This window comes from Oryza sativa, chromosome 8 (genome assembly GCF_034140825.1).
Source record: "Oryza sativa Japonica Group chromosome 8, ASM3414082v1".
Taxonomy (NCBI): Eukaryota; Viridiplantae; Streptophyta; class Magnoliopsida; order Poales; family Poaceae; genus Oryza; species Oryza sativa.
The window spans coordinates 9,720,845-9,742,432 of NC_089042.1; the positions used below are offsets into that span (position 1 = coordinate 9,720,845).

Sequence of the window (21,588 nt, forward strand, 5' to 3'; positions counted from 1 at the left end):
GTGTGTGTTTGATTGTACGATGATTAATTTCCTATGTATGTGTGTTCTATGAGGGGACAGATGTTCCGCCTCACGGCATGGGTGTCTAAGTCTGTCCAATAGAACGATAACATGCCTCGTGAGGGAATGGTTGTGTTTGCCACCACGGCATTAGGTTAAGGCGTGGGTGTAATGGCTCTAGGTCTTAAGCCTAGGGTGGATTCACACTTATCGTGCTCATGCAAGGTTATGCATTAAGCAATGTAATGGCTACGTTGTGACCTCTAGTCCGCGTTCATCAAGTAGAGTGTGGGGTGCTTGGCCGGCACTGAAACAACTAGAGTGTAGCCTCCGGGGTTTTATCACATCATGTGGATTTGTACGAACTCTGCAGAGTTAAAACTAACCGGTTAGCCGTGCTCATGGTCAAGAGCGACTTGGTGAAGTGTCATGAGTTTAGACTTGTGTTTTAAATGGGTTTATGAAAATGGGTTACAGAAATGGTGATTTATGATGATTATGTTGATATTGATGATGGATATGAGACTTGTTGCCGAGAAGGGCAGCAATGATAGATTAGTTAAGGTATCTACTACCCTGAAAATCAGTCAACCGCTTGATTATTTAGACTTTATGCTTCTTTTCATACTTTGTGTTGCATCAGCCCTAGTCATGCTTAGAATAATAGAAACTAACCTGCTCTTTGATTGCTAATAGGGGTAGAATCGGGGTTTCAGCCAATCTTATCTGATATGACAGTTTAGCCTTGTTTAAATTCTCTAATCATGCATTTCATGTTGTATCCTCCCCTTATACAAGTGTGTCTCACTATATTAAATATATCAAGCTTGCTCTTAGATTGATATTCTTGTATAAGATTGTATTGGAGTATTAGACGATACAATATCGATTTTAACCCCAAGTATTGTATTATCGGATATGATATAAACAAATATAATCTTTGTCCATACATTACATGTTTAATTACATGCATGTATAGCCAACGAAACATATTTTAGGTTTACTTAATTTTATTCATCTTACACCTCACAGCCAATTTGGTCAGGTCGCGTCGGCTAGGTTCACACCACACATCATCGGCTCATTGGCCGATTGGCTTCGTATTCTAATTTGGTTTTCTTGTTTATTCTTGTTGGTTTCAGGATTGAACCAACTGGCACACCCTGAACACGAAAGCGCCTTGGATCTACGATGGAGCTAAGCAGAATTCCTAGGCCTCCGTGTTTCTCGTCAACAGGTTGGGCATAGAGCAATGGCTGAATACTACCATATAATAGAATAGGAGACTAATGCCGAGAACTGTTATGTTCCCTTCATTTGTAACCCTGTCCTCCAACCTATATAAGGCGAGTAGGGAGTCTCTCGAGAGCAGCAACCTTAACAAGATCAACAGATCAATACACCTGGTGGATACAATATACAACAAAGCAGGAGTAGGGTATTACCTCTCGTCGGGAGGTCCTATACATGTCTAAACCTTTGTCTCCGCATACATCCTCTTTTAGATCTTGTACATAGCCCTATAAATATACAACATCAACACAATGCATAGACTAGCTCTCATCATCTAACAGGCATATCACACAAAGAGGATAACTGTTGCAACTTAGATACAAAAGGGGTTGCTTTACGAGAGATGAAGACCAAATATGGATTTGTTGTACCATTGGACCTGTTTCGTAAAATGTTCTGAAGATCTTGAAGGTCATCTTCGAGGTAGATTTTAGTGTTGTATCTTGACAAAACGTACCATTTTTTTCTGTAGTTAATGCATGGTTTGCTAATTCCTCAGTAAGAGGGTCCTCCTGAGTAATAAGCCATAGTCATGTGATGTACCTCAGACGCGGAATATACGGTTTGCCTCGTTCTCTTCACCTCATATTCTTTTTCTGACAAAAAATGGATTGCAACATTGTCAATCTAAACAATTTTAGAGGTCATATTTGTCAATATTAGAGGTTATATACTTATATTAGAGATCTTCATTTTTCCATCTCTCTTCTGTGATCATGATGTTTCAACATAAAGCAATAACCACAGTTAAAAACTTGATACTAGTTCTGCTGTTGTTACACTATCCAAGTCTTCTGTATTTACCAACATACCAAAATACCATCTAAAAAGAAAATGTACAAAATAAAGAAGATAAATTATAGAACTAGCGCATGGCCAGGACAATGATGGCAGCATATGCATGGGAGAAATATAAAAAACGACACAAATATATGAGCCAGACTTAAAAAAAAAACTGGGCATGTACTCCCTTACAGATGATGAAGCTAAGTTTGCCAGGTGGTCCTTGAATAAATAAAGAAGTTGAAACCTACCTGGAGGTTTTTTTTTTCTTTGAAACGATAGACGGCAGGAAGGCTGCCGGTTATATTAGAAGGAATAAAAATGAGGGAAAAACAAAGATGGTCTTTACAGAGTAAGCATAAGACAAGAGGGTAGGGAAATTAGCTAGAGAATTACAACTTTGGTAGGATTAGAGAGATGAGAGATCAGGGAGGTTTAAAGAGGAATGTTTCTATGTCTTCATGGATTTGTCCCACTATTTCCTCCACTGTTCTTGAGGTTTCCTGGAAGATTCTTGAATTTCTTTGAATCCAATTAATATGACACGGATGATTTAACCTTTTGCCACTCTTTACCAGATATATTTAAACCCCCTCACTACCACCTCTCCTATAGAAAATGCAAATCTATTGCCACTCATCTCTATAGAGTGGCAAAAAAGTTGATTATTCCGATGTTAGCTTCTCCATACGTTTAATGGAATCTCTTCTTTCTATAAAACTAATACCGACTAAACACCTAAAACTTAACATACAAGCACGCCACATCAACACATTAAGCACACAAAGCTCAACATGCAAGCATATACTCCCTCTATCCTAAATTGATCATTATATATGTTTATGCACCAAGACCAAGAATAATTTAAATCACATCAATCAAGAAACATGTGCACATATTCTCCCACAATGTATGCATCGATTAAAATACAGTGTCAATTACACCCTTAGCATTCCTTTCAAAAAAAAATTACAACGTTAGCATGCACATATTCTCCCTTGCTACATTAATTGTATTCCGATAAAATCCGTGTCCATGCGGTTATATGATAATCAATTTGGGAATGATAGAGTTGTGCTTATATCCAATTTGTTTCGTTCTAAAACTAAACATACACATGCTAGATCATCATTCTTAAATCATTTTCATAATATTTTAATCCAAATCATTTCATCATTTCTCCATTATCTAACATATATCCCGTAGCAAAGCGCGGGGCATCATCTAGTGTTTATTAGTCTAATTAACAATTGGGTGTTCGATAAGCCTTAATAGTATTTATGTGTTTGTGCAGTCTTTGCAGGTTCCTACTCCCTCCATTTCATAATGCAAGACTTTCCAGCATTGCCCATATTCATATAGATGTTAATGAATATAGACATATATGCATATATTTAGATTCATTAACATCTATATGAATGTGCACAATGCTAGAAAGTCTTACATTGTGAAATGGAGGAAGTATTAGATTAGTAGGTTATCTATAGGTTACAACTCTTGGTTTCAGGGGATGAAAGTTTTGAAGAGAAAACTATCCACTATTACTAGTGAACCACTGAAGGAACCTGCATGTTGCAATTATATATAACTAGTTCTATTGTGTTTTTGTTCGTGCCTCTTTGTTTTGATTGGTGTTACGTGTATCCATTGCATCACAGGTTCTAATGTACCAGGTGATGAATAGCTGTTGCGTCAAGTTTAATAGAAAATTATTTTAGACATGATTATTATTTCGGTCGTCTATATTCTGAACCTAAAAGAGCCAACTTCTGATAACAAATTGAACACAATGTAATATCACATGATATACAATCAAGCATGGCAGCAAGCTATTTGCATTGACGCAAAATTAAATGAAATAATCATGAAACAAAACTATATGCCTAAAAATGTCCATACCTTGTGACAATTTTGTCATGAAAATGGGCTTCTCTCGATCCCAACGCCACGTGTAGACATCCAGGTCTTCATGGTGAAGATGGCGATGCTGGTCACGAAGCTGAGGCACCCACTGTGAAGACATCTCCTGCATATCCGTAGTCTGCAGCAGCAATTCCAAACTATTCAAGTCTTCAACATTCCTCAAATTTGGGCAAACACCTAGGTACAACTTCCTCAGTTGTGGAAGGTTCGAGACCCTCTCAAGGCCTTCACATTGACGTATTGAAAGACAGTCAGAAAGGAATGGGATGTCGTCCACCACCCTCAGGCAGTTTGCTCCTCTTATGTGGAGCTCCCTTAGTCTAGTGGTCCCTTGTCCAATTTCTAGTGGGAGAGCCCTTAGCTTGGGGCAGCCATATATGTACAACTTCTCCAGACAAGGTAGAAACTTCAATGTTAGAGGTGTAGAAGCTTCTACAGACACTGAAGCTGTTTCATTAAAGGTCCACTCCTCCCAGTTGGGCATATCACTGAAGACCAAACATTCAAGCTTCGGGAAAGCAGCTACCTCTACGGATTCTAGTTTATGCACCCCAAAGCCAACAAATTCAGGTCCTATCTTTGTAATGTTGGTCCCCAAAATTTTCATATACTTCAAGCATGGTAGCTGCCCAATTGGTGGCAGATGCATGCAGGATTTGCATCTAAGAGTTCTAGGTGTTTTAGGGAAGACAAAATGGTACTGCAAAGCCAAGTGGGATACCTCCGACCAATGAATCTCACAATAGATAGATCTTCTAAGTTGTTTGGAGGGGTTAGTTGTTCAAAGATCCTCTCATTATTGCTAACATCTTCATCAGAATATGCTTCACTAGTCCATCCACTACAGCAAAGATATAAAACTTTAAGATGCTTCTTGTATGTTAGCAAGGAAGTTGTACTGTATAAAGGTGTTGCTCTTTCCAATTTGATAATATCTAGCCGCCTCATCTGTGAAAGAGAACCCAATTCGTCCAGGTTCCATCCATCTTGTATTTCAGTATTATTATTGCTCCCACTACTAATAGGAAACCCTCCTAAATCATTGAGAAATTTCAATCTGTTTATCCCTTTTGGAACCTCATTTATTGGTGTATGGCAAAGACCAAGACGTCTTAAATTGCACAATTGAGTAATTGTCATAGGAAGGCTATGCAAAGCAACACACCGCTGCAAGTTCAATATTTGAAGGTTTTTTAGTGAACCGATGGACTCGGGGAGACAATATATGTTAGTCTTATCAAGATCAAGTAATCTTAGATAGATCAAATCACCAATACAACCTGGAATTTTCTGTACTGGAGAACCAGTCAAATTTAAAACTCGAAGGCGTGGAAATCTGTTGAAAATTGTATTTCCATCTATTACGGACCTACATTGAATATTCAGAGTCCTTACTCTAGTGTGTTCGTTGTCCATATCAGGGAGCACCACAGAATCCTTCTTAGTATAAATTGAAGCACGTCGTAGTTTTGACAAAGTTTTAGCCCCCAATGACTCTGGTTCTCCATAAAAAATTTCATCTCCTGATAAATGCCAAGCAAGCTGCCTTAGAAGATCATGGACTCTGCACATAATATTGTTAAAATATGTATGCTCTGGTTGAAGGAGATTCCTATATATTAACTCGTAGTAATATTCTTCAGCTGTTTCTTCTAGAAGTTGTTCTTCTTGCTCTTCCACAAAACCTTCAGCAATCCAATACCCGATAAGATCATCGCGAAGGATGAACCAATCTTCTGGATGTAAGGCACAATAAAGGAAGCATCGCTTCAAATGTCGTGGTAGTTCTTCATAACTCAAATATAGAGCTCCTCTGAGATCAGTAGGAAGCATGCCCCTAGACCAAGCACTTTTATTTATAACCTTTCTCCAGTCGTTCTCAGATTTCTCTTTAGTGCTTAGAACTCTAGCAATGACCTTGATTGCAAGAGGAAGGCCACCACATTTACGAACAATCTCTATCCCTATTTCACGTAAATGTTGCACTTCTTTCTCTCTCTCAATATTCATGCTCTTCCAAAGCAGCTCCCATCCTACTGCTGCTGACATAAATTCAACTTGATGCATATGTTCCACACCAATTTCCCGAGCAACTGTGTCATGTCGAGTAGTTATCACTACAATTCCAGTTGAAGCAGCAAGCAATGGAGTTCCAAGAAGATAGGTCCACACCTCATGCTTCCAAACATCATCCAACACTAGAAAAAAACTCTCACCTTTAACAGTTGCTGCCAGCTTGCTCTTGAGTTCCGTGACAGTTTCTCCTTGTTCTTGATATACCGCAAAATTTCGAAGAACTTCTCTCAAAAGATTAACATCAGAGTAATCCTGAGAAACACAAATCCATGCTCGTTTGCTAAAGATTCCTTTTATTCTGTGATCGTTATATATTTTTTGAGCCATTGTTGTCTTCCCAATCCCGCCCGTCCCAACAATACCAAACCTGTATGCCCTTTTATCCTTATGTGCAAGCACAAGTTTCACCAATCTTGTGCAACCATGCAAAATTTCCTTGCCCACAAGATTAGGTTCCAGAAGTTGGCATGTTTTTATTGGCTTCGCTGCTGGAACTTGTACCGTGGGCTGCATATTTTGAAGCTTTAAATAGAGTTCACCCATCTTGAAAATCTTTTCAAGTTCAAAGTTGAAGTTTCTGATTCGGACAGCGATCTCATGACGCCTGTGGATATTTGGAAGGCAACAGAAAAAAGAAAAACCAGTACATCCAGTGGAGTTTCTTGATGATGAAGATGGCAATGGATTCTGTGATAGCAATTTGTTTCCTTCAAAACTTGCCAAGTCCAGAATATCTTCAGCTTCATATGTAGCGTCTTTCAGCTCACCAAGCCATATGTTAACCGCTGACTCTTCTGACCTCCTTTGTTCGGCATCAATAAGAAAATACTGTAATTGGCTCATTGTTCGCCCTAGTTCTCTGAGCTCTTCTTTTACACCTAAAATAAGAATTGCTTCCTCAGTAATGATCTCTTGCAACTTTCTGATACACGATCCAATCAAATAATCTAGTATGATTGCCATAAGAGAACTTGACGAGGGAGATCCAATAAGAATAACAAGCGACTTATCTCAGAGAATGAAAACCTGCATGCTAGTAACAGATACACAGTTGTGTTACAGATGGTTCGAGAATCAAGACTAAGCAACATTTCCTAGAAATTTCCAGATATCAATATATACTTACTACTATTACTTTTAATAGTTTACTGTTGGGTTTAGTCCCACATCGGTAATTGATGATGGGGGAGCACGACTTAAAAGGTGGGGGCGGTCCTCACCCATCAAACTAGTCTTTTGGGTTGTGTAGGCCCAGAACCTAAAGTTGTGGCTCTGGTTGGGCCTGTGGTGGAGCAGGCCCAACGTGACCTGGGTGGCCCACGGTTGGTGGGTCGGACTGCGCACTCTAACAAATGATACCAGAGCCCAAGGTTTGGAACCCGGAAGGCCGGTAACAAGTCTTCGGGGTCACATGGGTTGATGTGACGGGGGAGATTGTTAGGCCCGAGGCCCAGATAACAAGTCTTTGGGGTCACATGGGTTGATGTGACGGGGGAGATTGTTCGGCCCGATGTGTGACGGGGGAGATTGTTGGGTTTAGTCCCACATCGATAATTGATAATGGGGGAGCACGACTTAAAAGGGAGAGATTGTTGGGCCCGATGTGTGACGGGGGAGAAATTTACATGGGTCACATGGTGGGGAGGCCGGTAACAAGTCTTCGGGATCACATAGGTTGATGTGACGGGGGAGATTGTTAGGCCCGAGGCCCAGATAACAAGTCTTCGGGGTCACATGGGTTGATGTGACGGGGGAGATTGTTGGGCCCGATGTGTGACCGGGGAGATTGTTAGGTTTAGTCCCACATCGGTAATTGATAATGGGGGAGCACGACTTAAAAGGGAGAGATTGTTGGGCCCGATGTGTGACGGGGGAGATTGTTGGGTCTAGTCCCACATCGGTAATTGATGATGGGGGAGCACGACTTAAAAGGTGGGGGCGGTCCTCACCCATCAGACTAGTCTTTTGGGTTGTGTAGGCCCAGGACCTAAAGTTGTGGCTCTGGTTGGGCCTGTGGTGGAGCAGGCCCAACGTGACCTGGGTGGCCCACGGTTGGTGGGTCAGGCTGCGCACTCTAACATTTACAAATCAGTGTGATGGAACTGCAAATGTGGGTTTGTTTTGGAGTAATTTTACCATCCTTAACAAGATACCACTATTATAATTAGTATTGATTTCTGGAACATTGATTGTATCAGGTAGTATCAAAATTTACACCGAAAAGTATGTAGGAATGTAGGATACCTCTTAGTTCTTCAAGCACTGCAAACGATCCAAAGGTTTAGATTAATTTCTCCTCCCACTTGAATAGAATGCAATATAAAATTATAAGGGTGTAAAATTGTGTTTCTATATAGTTTACTGCTTGGGGAAAATTCTACAAGTTCACAGCGTATAGTGGAACATCGCTATGTATTTTGCCCCACTCCATCCCATATTCCCCATTCACTGTCCTTCACTCGATCTTCACCATGCCGAGGTGCCACCAACCACCGAAAGTTTGTGCATATCGTGCCACCGCCACCCACCACTTCAAGCATGTTGATGTCAGTGATATGGGAACAAGGGTTCCCCTGCATCGTGGACGTAGGCTGCATAGGGAGGGGTGGGCCCGTTCGTCTTAAAGACTGCGCCCCCTCCACGTGGCTTGGGAAGAAGTATAGTTTGAATAAGGTGCTTAGGGCCCTAGTAGTCTGCCCCCTGAACACCCGTCAAGGCCATAAGAGCAGGTACAATAGCAGGCTATAAGCCAGCTGCAAACATATTTTAAGAAGATAAATAAGGAGAGAGAAGGACGGCGGGCTACAAATTTGTAACCATTTATAACACGGACTCTAAGACGCAGTGTGTGTATGACAGGTGGGACCAGGTACAATAGCAGGCTATAAGCCAGCTGCAAACATATTTTAAGAAGATAAATAAGGAGAGAGAAGGACGGCGGGCTATAAATTTGTAACCAGTTATAACACGGACTCTAAGACGCAGTGTGTGTATGACAGGTGTGACCAGATATTAATAGTGTAGTATGTAACTATTGTATAAATGAGCTATTAGATTAGCTATATATGAATTGAAGCTAGTAGTTGGCTATACTATTAAACTTGCTCTAATCCGAATTGTTAGAGATAGGCAGCCCCAAGCTAGTTTGCACCCTAGTGGAAAAAACCGGACCGGGCCGGCGGTTCGACCGGAATAAACCGGAACCAGAGGTCTCCACGGTTCGGCTCAACTGAAAGACCGGACATGCATTCGACTCGGACTGAACCGGCTGAACCGAGCGGGTTTTGACTAAACCGGCCATTAAACCGGCTCGGTTGGACCGGACAAATGAAATTAATGGGCCACCGTTTAGGTCCAGTCCATGGGCCTGTATAGAAAAGGGTTGTGTAAAGGGGATTCGAACCTGGGTCTGTACACTGAGAGCACGTAGCTCTAACCATCCCACCTTTGCTTCGTTGTGTGTTAGAGAAATACATGTTGTATATATTAAACATATTGAGCCATGGTTCAACCGGCGGTCCGCCGGTCAGACCGTCGGACCGGTGAACCGAGGTGTCGTCCGGGTCACTCACTGGTCCGGTTTTTTGCACTATGGTTTGCACACAAGCATCCACAACCCATCTATCGCCATGGGAGAATACTCTAGGCCATTTAATGTGCTAGGGCGAGGCATTCCATAAGGCCTTGTCTGTCAAAGTTGCTTCCTTTAAGGGAGACGTGATAGTTATCTACCCCTAAGGGCATCACCAATGTATATGGCAAAAGTGATCCATATTGATGGGACCCACATAAAGAGACTTTAACTATAGCAATCTCCACCATGTATATAGATACAAGGTAGCATTAGGAGATGAGAGAGAAATAGAGATAGATAGTATTATTTATTCGATATGGGTAGTCCATATGCTTATGGATACCTTTTGTTATTTTCTCCATATGAACTAGTTGCACAATGGTAATAAATAGCTGAATGAAATATAATATTGCTTATGGACTACTTTTGCTTCACATTGTGGATGCCCTAAGGCATGCGATGTAAAGGATGGGACAACCCATACTGCATGTCCATTTGGGGCAGGTGTGGGCTATCGGACAACATGGGAGACCAAGCAGGGTGGTTGACTCCGTGGATCCCGCCTGGTCCCACTACCTTTTTCATCTGCTTTACCCGACACTAATAGGTGGAGCCGTACGGCGTCGACTGCGGTTGATGGCTTCTCATTAAAATGACTCCCAATCTCCCATGCTAGTGAGTGGCGCCCATGTCTCTCACTTCATAGGTGGGGGGACCATCGCAATGGGAGTAACGAACAAGTTGGTTAGGCACACAATTCAGTAGATAATTTTCACCGGTTGTCCTAGTTGTTGCTACGGTACTATCACTGTGGTACCCGAAGTAGGCCTAGGACAAAGTAAAGGGATTGAAGAATCCTCACTTGTACTATGGCAAAGAAGCATACAACACACATGAGTATGGTATTACTCTCCCAAGAGACCCAAACCTATCTAAATCCCCCTTGTTCATTTACCCATTTCAAGGCACCCTAGGTAGCCCAATGCGTTCATCCCCACTGCCGAACCCAAAGGGATCCTACCGAATCCCTTCTACCGGTGTTCATCCACTAGCAGATGGCACGCCAGTTAGGAGGGTTGAGTTCTGGAGCTTGCGTTCGTTCCCTCGCGAAGTAGGTGATGTTTGGCACACTGTCGCCATCACTCTGACTCCAATGGGGCGGAGAAGGAGGTCGCTACTTACAATCAAACATGATCTCCTAGCATCACCCACGATCGGCCCCAACGTATGCGGCATGCGTCAGGAGCAGAGTCGTGCTGCATGTCCGCCCTCACGCTGGGCTAGCGAGACCATAGCGTCAGGTCTATTGGGACCGTGGCTGATCATAGCATGCCGGAGGGACCACAGTGAAAGGTGGCTCGCTCCACCGCCCAAACTTCGCCCCGGTGTGCCTTACGCACCAGTACGATAGTAAATTGATTTTAGCTCTGCCTGCCCGAGGAGCATCCCACTAACAGAGCAGATGCCTCTTAGGCAACCACCAATCCAGGTTGCCAATGAAACATCGGAGGGCCGATCACCGCAAGGTTGCAGCCGAGAGAGCTCTGTAGAGTGAGCAACTGCAGCATATCGAGGGTTGCAACGCCGTCGCACCAACCTCTCCCTCTCAGGGATGAGTTGAGGTTTGATGGAAGCAACGCCTGATGCCTCGCTGCTCACCTCCACTATCGCAACAATGAGAGGAACGCCAACGAAGACGCCGTATGTCACCCTCGAGCATCACCGGGAGAGGCGACGAAAGGCTAAGGGCCTAGATGACCAAGCCTCCTTCTTCTCAGCTCCTGACTACGCTTGCATCTCTCTTGGCTGCCTAGTGCCATGACGTATGGTTCGCAATGCCAAGCTTTCACCCATGAGCTTCGCCAGGTCAATTGGCTCGTCAAGTTTCAACCCAATTTGCTAGATAAGCACGAAAGCTCCATCGACCGCACGAAGTTCTTGTAGATCTACATGATTGCCATCCTGGCCACCGGCGGGATTGAGAATGTGATGGCCAACTACTTTCATGTGGCACTAAATGGGTCGACCCGTCCTAGGCTCATGAGCCTTCCCTCAAGAGCCATCGACTCATGGGAAGACCTGTGCCACCAGTTCATGGTGAACTTCCAGAGCACATGACAATGACATAGGTCCTTTTCGCTCTCTTGGTTGGCTGGAGAAGAAGTAGAAGGAGGATCACAATGCCAAGGCCGTCCTAGTGGAGCAAGGTAAAGTGTGCAACTATCATGCGATGACACCGACGAGATCAAGAAGAAGCCCACGCCCCCTGAGCAGAGGGCCAGCAACTACTGCAAGATCCATGATATTGACTAGCATGACCTCATGGAGTGATGGGAGGTGAAAGGCCTCTCCGTGCACAGCAAGAAATAGCACGAGGATCGTCGTGCATCCTTCAATGCCGAAGACACTGCCAAAGACGATGACCTTGAGTTGGAAGAGCTTGAGAACGTTATCACCTGCCTCGACGGGGGCGTCTTCACCCTCCTATCTCATTACAGCCTCAAGATGATGTGATGTGAGCTATGCTTGGCCACCTTAAGCTCGGAAGCCTTCCGACAGCTCAAGTAGCTTGACTCCTAATAACCTTCAACCAGGTGGACCACCCCGAGAACTCATTGGGGGTCGGGTACCTGGAAATGGTAGTTTCCTCCACCATCTGCAACATGAAGGTCCATCGTGCATTGATCAATGAGAGTGTGGACTTGAGCCTCATGTTCCCTGCGGCCTATGACAAGCTGCATGTGGGGCCAAGGCGCCTTAAGCCATCCGCGGCGTTCCACGACATCACCCCGTGCAACCACACTATCCCCCTCGAGCACGTTCAGCTGCTTGTCACCTTCAGGACCAAGGATATCTTTTAGACCGGAACTATCATCTTCGACATCACTAGCTAAAACTTCGCATACAACATCATCTTCGGCCGCCCTGCACTCGCCAAGTTCATGACAAACACACACTATAAGTACGTCACCTTGAACATGCCAGGACGCCTACCGCTCACCAAGTTCGTGATGGACACTTACTACGCGTACCTTACCTTGAAGATGTCAGGGCTCGCTGACCTGATCATGGTGCCCCCCGATGCCAAGGGCACCATCGCTTGCATTGAGCAGTCACACATGGCCCAAGCTTCCTTCGGCTCTAGTGGAGACAGGGCCAATCAGAGCTTGGCACCCCCTCCCTCCAAGCCGTGGCTCGTCACCTATGACTTCGTTCCAATCAAGGATATCGCGTTGGGCGACGACCCATCCAAGGTCGCAAAAATTGATGATGGCCTAGATCGTAAATAAGAAAGCACGCTCGTCACCTTCCTCTGGGCTTATCCCAACGTGTATGATCAACCACCGCCTCACCGTGCACTAGGACACGTTACGTGTTCCATAGAAGGTTCGACGACATGCACCTAAGAGTCAATACTTCATCCGGGAGGAGGTTCCCAGGCTTCTCGATGTCGGCTTCATCCAAGAAGTCACTCATCCAGAGTGTCTTGTAAACTCTGTCGTCATCCCCAAGTCCAACAACAAGTTGACAATGTGCATCGACTACAAAGTCCTCTATAAGACCTCAACAAAGTGTGACCTTTTGTATGTTTTGGATGCGTACTTTGGTTACCATTAGACACATAGATAAGGAGGACGAGGAAAAATCTTCTTTTATTACCCTGTTGACGACATACTTGTAAGTTTGCACGCCTTTTGGGTTGAAAAACACCTGACCCTCGTTACAGCGCATGATGTGCATCACTCTGAAATCATAGCTGGGCCACAACATTGAGGCCTGCATGATAATTGTCACACCCGGCGTTTCCCCTTTCCGTAGTTTCTAATCCATCAATAAATTGTCTATAGAAATTACTTTGGTTAACCTGGAGAAAACCCAAATTAACAATATATTTAATAATCAGAAATGTCAGGGAGAATTTTTTTCAAATTCTCTTTGCTCTAAAATCATTGACAGGACTTAAAGCGGAATATTCAGAGCATCGGAGTTAATATTGTTAATTTAAATTGTCAATATTTGAAGTAACAATGATCTTTCTCTCCTGCCTTTGGTCGTGAATCGTGCCCGATTCACTCATCTCTTCGTCCGCAGATTCGTTTTGCATGACGAGCCGAGTCCGATTCCGTTCGTGGGTTTGTTTCTGATCTTTTCCTTTCACCGCATTTCTTTTCCAATTTGGGAAAGCTCCTTTCCTAATCCTATTCCTTTTTCTTTTCCTCCCCTCCCCCTCCCACTTGGCCATCGCTTTCCCCCTCTCCCCACGCGCGTCCAAGTCGGCCTCCTCTCCCCTCCCCCTCTGCCGCCTCCCACCGGCCAAGGGATGAAAACAGAGCGGATATAGAAGGATAATGCTCATACCATGTTCGTTTTCATTTTTTTTTCCGGTTACAGAATCGAATACGAATAGCTCGAATATGGAAACAAATACGGATTATCTCGAATACGAATAAGAATCGAATATGATCGAACACGAATATGGAAACAAATTTTTCTCAGAACACGAAAACTAACTCAATTTCTAACAGAAACAAATATCAACATATATAATTAGCTAATTTTATATAAAATATAGTATAATTTATAAATATTTTTAAAAATTTAAATAATATTAATAGTGTGGACTAGTGTTAAGAGATGAACTACTATTAAAATCTAAAGGGTATATTGAAGGTCATAGCATTATAAAGAAATGAAGTATGTCTCATGGCTTCTGCGGATATCCGAATTAATATCCGTGTCCGACGGAAACCTGATGCCATATTTGTATTTGTATCTGGGAGAAAATATCCATATTTGTATCCGTATCCGAGCTATCCGAAAATTATCCGATCTGAAAGGTATTCGTATTCGTTTTTCTTCGGAGCGGACGGAAACTATCCGCTCCGTTTTCATCCCTACAACGGCCCCACTTCCCCCTATTTTTCCCCTCTCCTATATAAGTGTTCCACCCCCTATTTTTTTTCCTATTCTATTTTTGTTTTGTCCCTAGCCCTAGCCACTACGAGCCACCCTAGTGCCGTCGCCCGCCACTGCCGCCGCCTCCCGCCGTCGCCGTCGTCGCCCTTGCGATGTCGGTAATCCATTTTTCCTCTCCGTGTCTTGGCTATCGCCATTATATATCTCTATTCTAACTTATATCAGTCCAAGGTTTTGAGCTAGTGTCACCATTGTCTCCGTGTGTTGCTGCCAAACCGTCGTTGCCGTCTTCTCGCCCGTCGTCTCGGTTTGGTGAGGAACCTATCCGTAATCTCCTGGTTTAAGTGTTAATTATTTATATTGTCGTTGTTGTAACCCTAAAAGTGTAACCCCAGCAAAACCCTAGTAGCCTAGCCGCGCCGCCGCCGCCCTGTGCCGCCGCTGCCGCATGCCGCCCTAGCCGAGCTGCCGCTTTAACCGCCACTCTCCCGCGTCGTCATCGTGGTTTGCCGCTGCCCGTAGCTCAGTAACCGAGTCGCAAAGCCATAGGTGCATCCCTAAACTCCTACCGGCCTATTATTTGTCGTACCGAGTCTCTGCCGTAAACCATGTCTTGTTTTCCGTAGTCGTTCTGAGTCGCCGGTTCAGTTGACCATTTGGATGGTCCCGTGCCACGAAGTATTGGCTCGCTGTGTCGTTAATTCGTGAGGCTTGCTTACCGGAGGTTTATTTCCATTGATCCATTTATCTATGGGTAATAATATGTAATAAATGACTAAGGTCTTTCGGTTATTAGTAATAACGCATCTCATATTGTAAAATTCATAACTAAATAATCTGAGTTCCATTTTAACCCATTTAAATTGCAGTGAATCCGTTAAAATGCATGGGATCCATTACAATTGGTTTATTTTGCTGTTTCAGAAGCCTTATTGCTTGTATTTCTTGTGTGCTTTGTTTGTCGTTTAGATTCCATCAGTTCCGGTGATCCAATCTTTTTCGGAGTGGTTGCCAAGGTTCAATCAGCTCAAGAGCAAGGCAAGTCATACATACATCATTGATCATGTTTAGACTATTTTATAAAATCCGTTGCTTTCTATTAAATTGCATTGTTTTAGAATGTCACGTGGGATGGATGCCTATCGTCAGCCTGTTGAATATCTTATGCCATTGATAACTTGGGTTATAATTGACTAGATGATTGGTTTAGGAATGCTTAGCCATGCTTAGATCAATTAGCTCACAATGGGCTTCATTATAATTTAGTCCTTAATTATATTATGATGTACCACCATGGTTATGGATTAGTTAAACAAAATATTCTTTAATGGTGGGCTGTGGGTACATGCATGATTTTGGAAGTCGTGCCCATGACAATTAAGCACTGTTCTCGGGAATCCCTGAAAGATATACTCGTACTTATCACAGGCCAGCGTGGGCTCCAGGCTAAATCTTGAGTATAACTTAACCTAGCTGACATACCATGGCAAGGGTAGAAGCGATGGTGCAGTTCGGACCTGGAATTTGGTCTCTGCTGTAGCCGGATTTACTTAGGCATGAGAGGGGACTGCCCGACTTGGAATAATGAGAGGGTGAAACCTGAGGTGGGTATGTTCGGTTAGGGAGAGTTATATGACGGGTTTTGTCACGATTTCCCCCTTTGCAGTATCGTGGCAGTACTTCAGGGTAGGGGTGAAAACGGAGTGGATTTGGACGGATAGTGGTCATACCATATACTAAACCATATTTTTTAAACGGATTCGGAGCGGGTGCGGATATTATGCGGATGCGGAGCGGATTGCTTCGTTTGTCGGAAATGGTGCGGAGTCGATCCGGAATCGGTTTGGAAACGGATTAAATTTATCGGATGTTACGTGTTTATGCAATCAATGCAACGTCGAGTTAACAATCCAAGGAACAATAATACAATAATCAGTAAATGACCCATCGTAATAATTATATGATTAAGTGCTATACAACATTAATACATGATGTCCATAATATAAAAAATATACTACGTGAGTGTGACATGAGACGATAAAAGCCTTAGACTAAAAAATCTATGTTAATTGATGAATTAGTACTGATGTACCAACTTATGTTATATGCAACATATAGAGTGGTTATATATGTTGATAATTTCGGATTATGCGGCAAACGGCTTATCGGATAATCCGACAAAAATGTCGAATAATCCGCATCCGCCAGATTTTAGAGATACCATATCCCCATCCGCCTCATACTATCCGCATCTGCATTCGTATCCGCCAGATTTCTAAAACCCCATACCATATCCTCATTCCGAATGGATTCGGATCGGATATTATCCATCCGCTTTCACCCCTACTTCGGGGCATGGTAACATGCGTGGAATCGTGTCTTGTGGGGAAAGTTGTACACATCTTATCAGAGTTAAAACTATTCGAATAACCGTATCCGCGGTTATTGGGCGGTCAAACAACTCATCGTGATTAGTCTCACTTTAATAATTTGACTTATAGAATTGGTGTAGTTCAGGTGGTTTTGGTTAGGCCTGTTGCAACGTGGATTTAGCGTTGGACAGTGATGATTTAATACGGCTTAATTATATATTGTTTTTACTATTTAAAATATGATTTATAAATGCTACTTTTACTGCAAATATCCAATGAGCCATTTCTTTGAGAATATCCTTGCATCATACCTTCCCATTGGTATGACTTGTTAAGTACGGTGGTTGGTACTCAATCTTGCTTTATCCCCCAGAAGTAGAGTTTGGTTAAGATGGTGAGTTCTTTGAGGATTGAGCTTGTCCCCGACGTCGAGGATTGGCTGTGGTTTATGGAGGAAGCTTCACTTTGGTCATGAAGATTAAGTCTAGTTTATTTGTATTTCCACTGCGTATGTGAGTTTTATTTTGTTATTTTTGTAAGACGTGGATCTGTCTATCAAATTGTTCGTTTGTGTACTCTGGCTGGTCTTGGACAGAGATTTAATACACATTCTGCTTAAAATTCGGGTTAACGAATTTCTAGACGTAACAATGATGTGGTCATCTAGACCCGTGACTGAGCCTTGCTACTCGAGGACTTATTAGCTAAGACTTTTGACAGTTTTCGCAGCTCATGCATGAAGGTCAACCCCGAGAAATGTGTGTTGGAGGTACCGGATAGCAAGCTCCGACCTCTAATTCCCTTCTACTTTATCAGAATAATTGAAACAGGATATAAGATGAGAAGCAATGTAAATATGCAAACATTACCATACCGGCCAATCTTCTAGCAAGAAAAGAACACAGAGTGAAAACAGAAACAATTTGTTCTAGGAGAACTGTTGTAGCCAGTGCTCTCTATATGCTGAAATTGTTGCTGGGCATTCCCCTATATAACCAGTTATTTGGAATTTGGAAAGGGATTTGCTTAAGATGTACTATAAGTCTACAACAAGAAAGAATTAAGAAAAAAGTAAGTGAATACTACCGACCTCTGACGAGCTCACGAGCTGCTGATTAATTAGAGTAGGAGAGCCGTCCGTTTCCGTCAGAAGGTGTGTTTATACGAACTGATTGTTCCCTCCTAATATATCACTTCAATAAACACTCCAACTGAAACAAATCGAGATGGGCATGCGCGCTGATCTTGAAATTAAAATTCCGCCGCTTCTGCATATCAGAACGGAGAGCATAAATTTGGATAAATTAAGAGAAGAATGACGATGGAATCTGGACTTCAAGCATACCGGTTACCATAATTAGCGGCAAATGATATCCCAAATTGATGCAGAAGCAGGGGAGTGACTGGAAACTGAATTCATGATGAGCAGTTCATGCTTAAACACCGCTCTTCTTGCATCGCGTCGATATAGTTTGTAGAGCTTGCATAAGTACGGTGGACAGGATCGCCAATGTTTTTCTCTAGGTGGTGTTGACTCTGTTGTAACCATTAATTAAGGGTTTTTTTTTGGTACTCTAGGTGATTGTTCGTACAACCGTACAACCCATAATATGGTTAGTTTAGAAGACAGCTGTGTTTATATCAGGGGTAAAAATTTTTGCCGTGTCACATTGGATATATGGACACACATTTGAAGCATTAAACGTAGTCTAATAACAAAACAAATTACAGATTCCGCCTATAAACTACGAGATAATCATATCTTCTCCTCCTCGTTTTCCACGCGCACGCTTTTCAAACGGTTAAACGGTGTGTTTTTTACACAAAGTTTCTATACGAAAATTATTTAAAAAATCATATTAATCTATTTTTAAAAAAATAGCTAATACTTAATTAATCATACGCTAAACGCTGCTACGTTTTGCGTACCTGGAGTGAGGGTCCAAACACAGCCCTGGAGGCTGTTTTGTCCCTCCCATTCAAACATGGCCTTACAGGGATAAATTTAGAAATGAAATGCCATGTCATCATTACAATAGATGAATTTTAAAGTTACCCCTATCAAAGTGTCAAATAATTAAATACTCATGAAAACTATGGACTAGTCACTCCATTATTGTTATTCTACCAAGTTTCACACCAAACAAGTATAGATGCGACCAATTAATTATACCGTACCTTCGTTAATTACTTCCCAATTGTCACTAATAGAAAACGTCATCATCACCGGCAAATTTAAGACTTTTCCCACCCACAGGAGCCACCGCACGAGGTCCATATGATTTCTCAGATGTGCCGGTTCTTTCAAGAAACTGACACTTATAATAGCCCCCTCTAACCAGTAAGCTTAGTTGGCGCCAGCTGCTTTTTTTTTTTTTTGATAATAGGAATTTATAAAATCTGGCTTCTAGACCAACGGAGGTGTATACAGCCACAGAAAATCCGAACGAAGAAGCTCAGTTCATACACACTAGTTCACAAACAAAAGGAGTACAAAGGCTCTAGCACCTTACATAAAACTAAAAGAGCACAAAGACTCCAAAGCCTTTCAAAGTGAAAAGACCTTCCAAACAAACTAACGACTATATTACTTCTTTAATCGCTTTCTCATGTTCATCCATCTTTACCAAAGAAGTGCATGACAGACGTCAGCTGCTAATCTAAGCACCATGCATGCTGGATTGGCAACCGGCACCTTATTTTAGTTGTTCTATACTGTTTCTCAAAGCAACAGCTGCTCTGATCGATGAACAATTATTAATTGTGCAAGGTTGAGTTGATAAATGATAGAGATGGAAAGTCACCTCCAAAAATACTCTGCATACGGGAATTGTAAGTATTTCGATAAAAAGAATTGAATTGTAGGATCATAAGTAATATGGGACGGAGGGAGTTCTCTACTATCTCCCGTAGCAGATGGCATCATAAAAGCAACACTGAATTAACTTAGCGAGCTGCGAAGTACAGGGTGCAGATGTAATATAAGAAAAGGGTACAACAAAAAAAAACATCTTATAAAAATTAATGTACACGCTGTAATTGATTCTTGATTTTTTTTTATAAATGCCCATTAATTAAATCGAACTTTGTTTATAAGAGTAAATATCGTTTTTTTATATATGTACCCAAATCCTTACTCTCTAATATATTGGGTGCCAGTTCCCACTTGTCACGATTAGCAATTTGGTTTGAGTTTTTATTTTTCTTTCTTTCTTTTTCTTTGCTTTAACTATGTATGCGGTCTGCATAATTTACTTGTCCCACTAGTAATATGCTAATCAGACAGGCAGCGACGAACCTTGTGCCGCCGCCTCAAAACTATGCAGGGTTTTCTTGCCCAGACAATCCGCCATCTCTTGCAGAATCCATAGAATATACATAACATAACATAGACCTCGCCGTCGATGGGCTTGAGCATCAACCTGTCGACTCGGCCCATTTTCATTTCAAATTACCAGGTCGACGAGCTTTAATAAGAAGACAGTTGGTGCAAGAGGCCAAGAGGGAGTTGGATGTCAGGCTGCATATCGGTGGTGCCCACTATTTCCGTGGGATGGCATAAGAGCAGGTTTAATAAGGCGGATTGAGCCGGCGATATAAACTGCACGTCAGATTGGATGATGACATGGACGAGAGAAGGGAGGAAAGAGGGTGCAAGTGGACGGTAAATTAGTCTCCAGCGCACACGAGCTCCAAAGCACCCTGTGAATTGTTTTTTTGTCAGTGTTGCAGCGGAGTGTGAGAGTGAACGGCAAAGAAGAAAGAGATTGAGGTGATTAAAAAATTAATAAAGATCTTACTTGCTTAACGTGTTAACAGCCTACTACTATACTCTCTAGCTATAAGATGACATGGTACATATTTATAGCCTGTAACCGGCGATACTATTAAACCTGCTCTAAGAAAAGTTGTCTGTCGTCAGGACGCAGGACTGGGGCCTTTTTTTTTTTGACAAATTGGCCCTTTTGAAAAACTTTTTGCAAAACTAGCCAGTGCAAAAAAAACTTCAACCAAAAATAGGCCGCGGGCATACTGGCGCTGAGGTTGGCTAGGACAGCGCCAACCGCCTTGGCGCTGAGCCTTGCCAGCGTATGTAAGATCGAGATGTCGACCAGAGGGGGGTGAATATGCGATTTAAAAACTAAATGACACCTAATCAAAACTAACATAAGTTGCTAGGCTTGGTGAGGGTCAAGTCTAACTATGCAACTAAGTTATGTTTTGCAAACCTAGGGTGGTAGTTGCTCAATTATATCTCTAGGAAAGTAAATCACACTCCTACGTCAATGTTTAGCAATCCTAGGGTGATATGATCTCAAGTATGTGTCTAGGAATGTAAATTGCACAAATATAAATGCGACAATCAAATGAGACAAGGAGACAAGAGATTTTTCACCGAGGTTCAGAAACTCGCAGGTTTCCTACTCCTCGTTGAGGCGAGCCCAACTCCACCGCTCAACCACGAAGCCACCGCACGCCCCCTTCGTCAAGGGGTGGGCAAGGCGGGAGCCGGCCCATGGAGAGGACTACCCAAGCCTCAATCACTCGGGGTAGTTCTTCCTTCACTCCGAAGGTGGTGAACACCAAACCACTCACAAACCGGCACCGGGCCTCCTCCACAATCTTCTCGGAGAGGTCACCGGGCAACTC

At 42.7% G+C, this 21,588-nt stretch overlaps 1 pseudogene; it reads right to left on the minus strand.

Moving 5' to 3' along the window:
- Positions 1 to 3,888: 3,888 nt before the first annotated feature.
- Positions 3,889 to 7,038, minus strand: LOC9267185 (putative disease resistance protein RGA4; annotated as a pseudogene).
- Between the last annotated feature and the right edge of the window lie 14,550 nt (positions 7,039 to 21,588).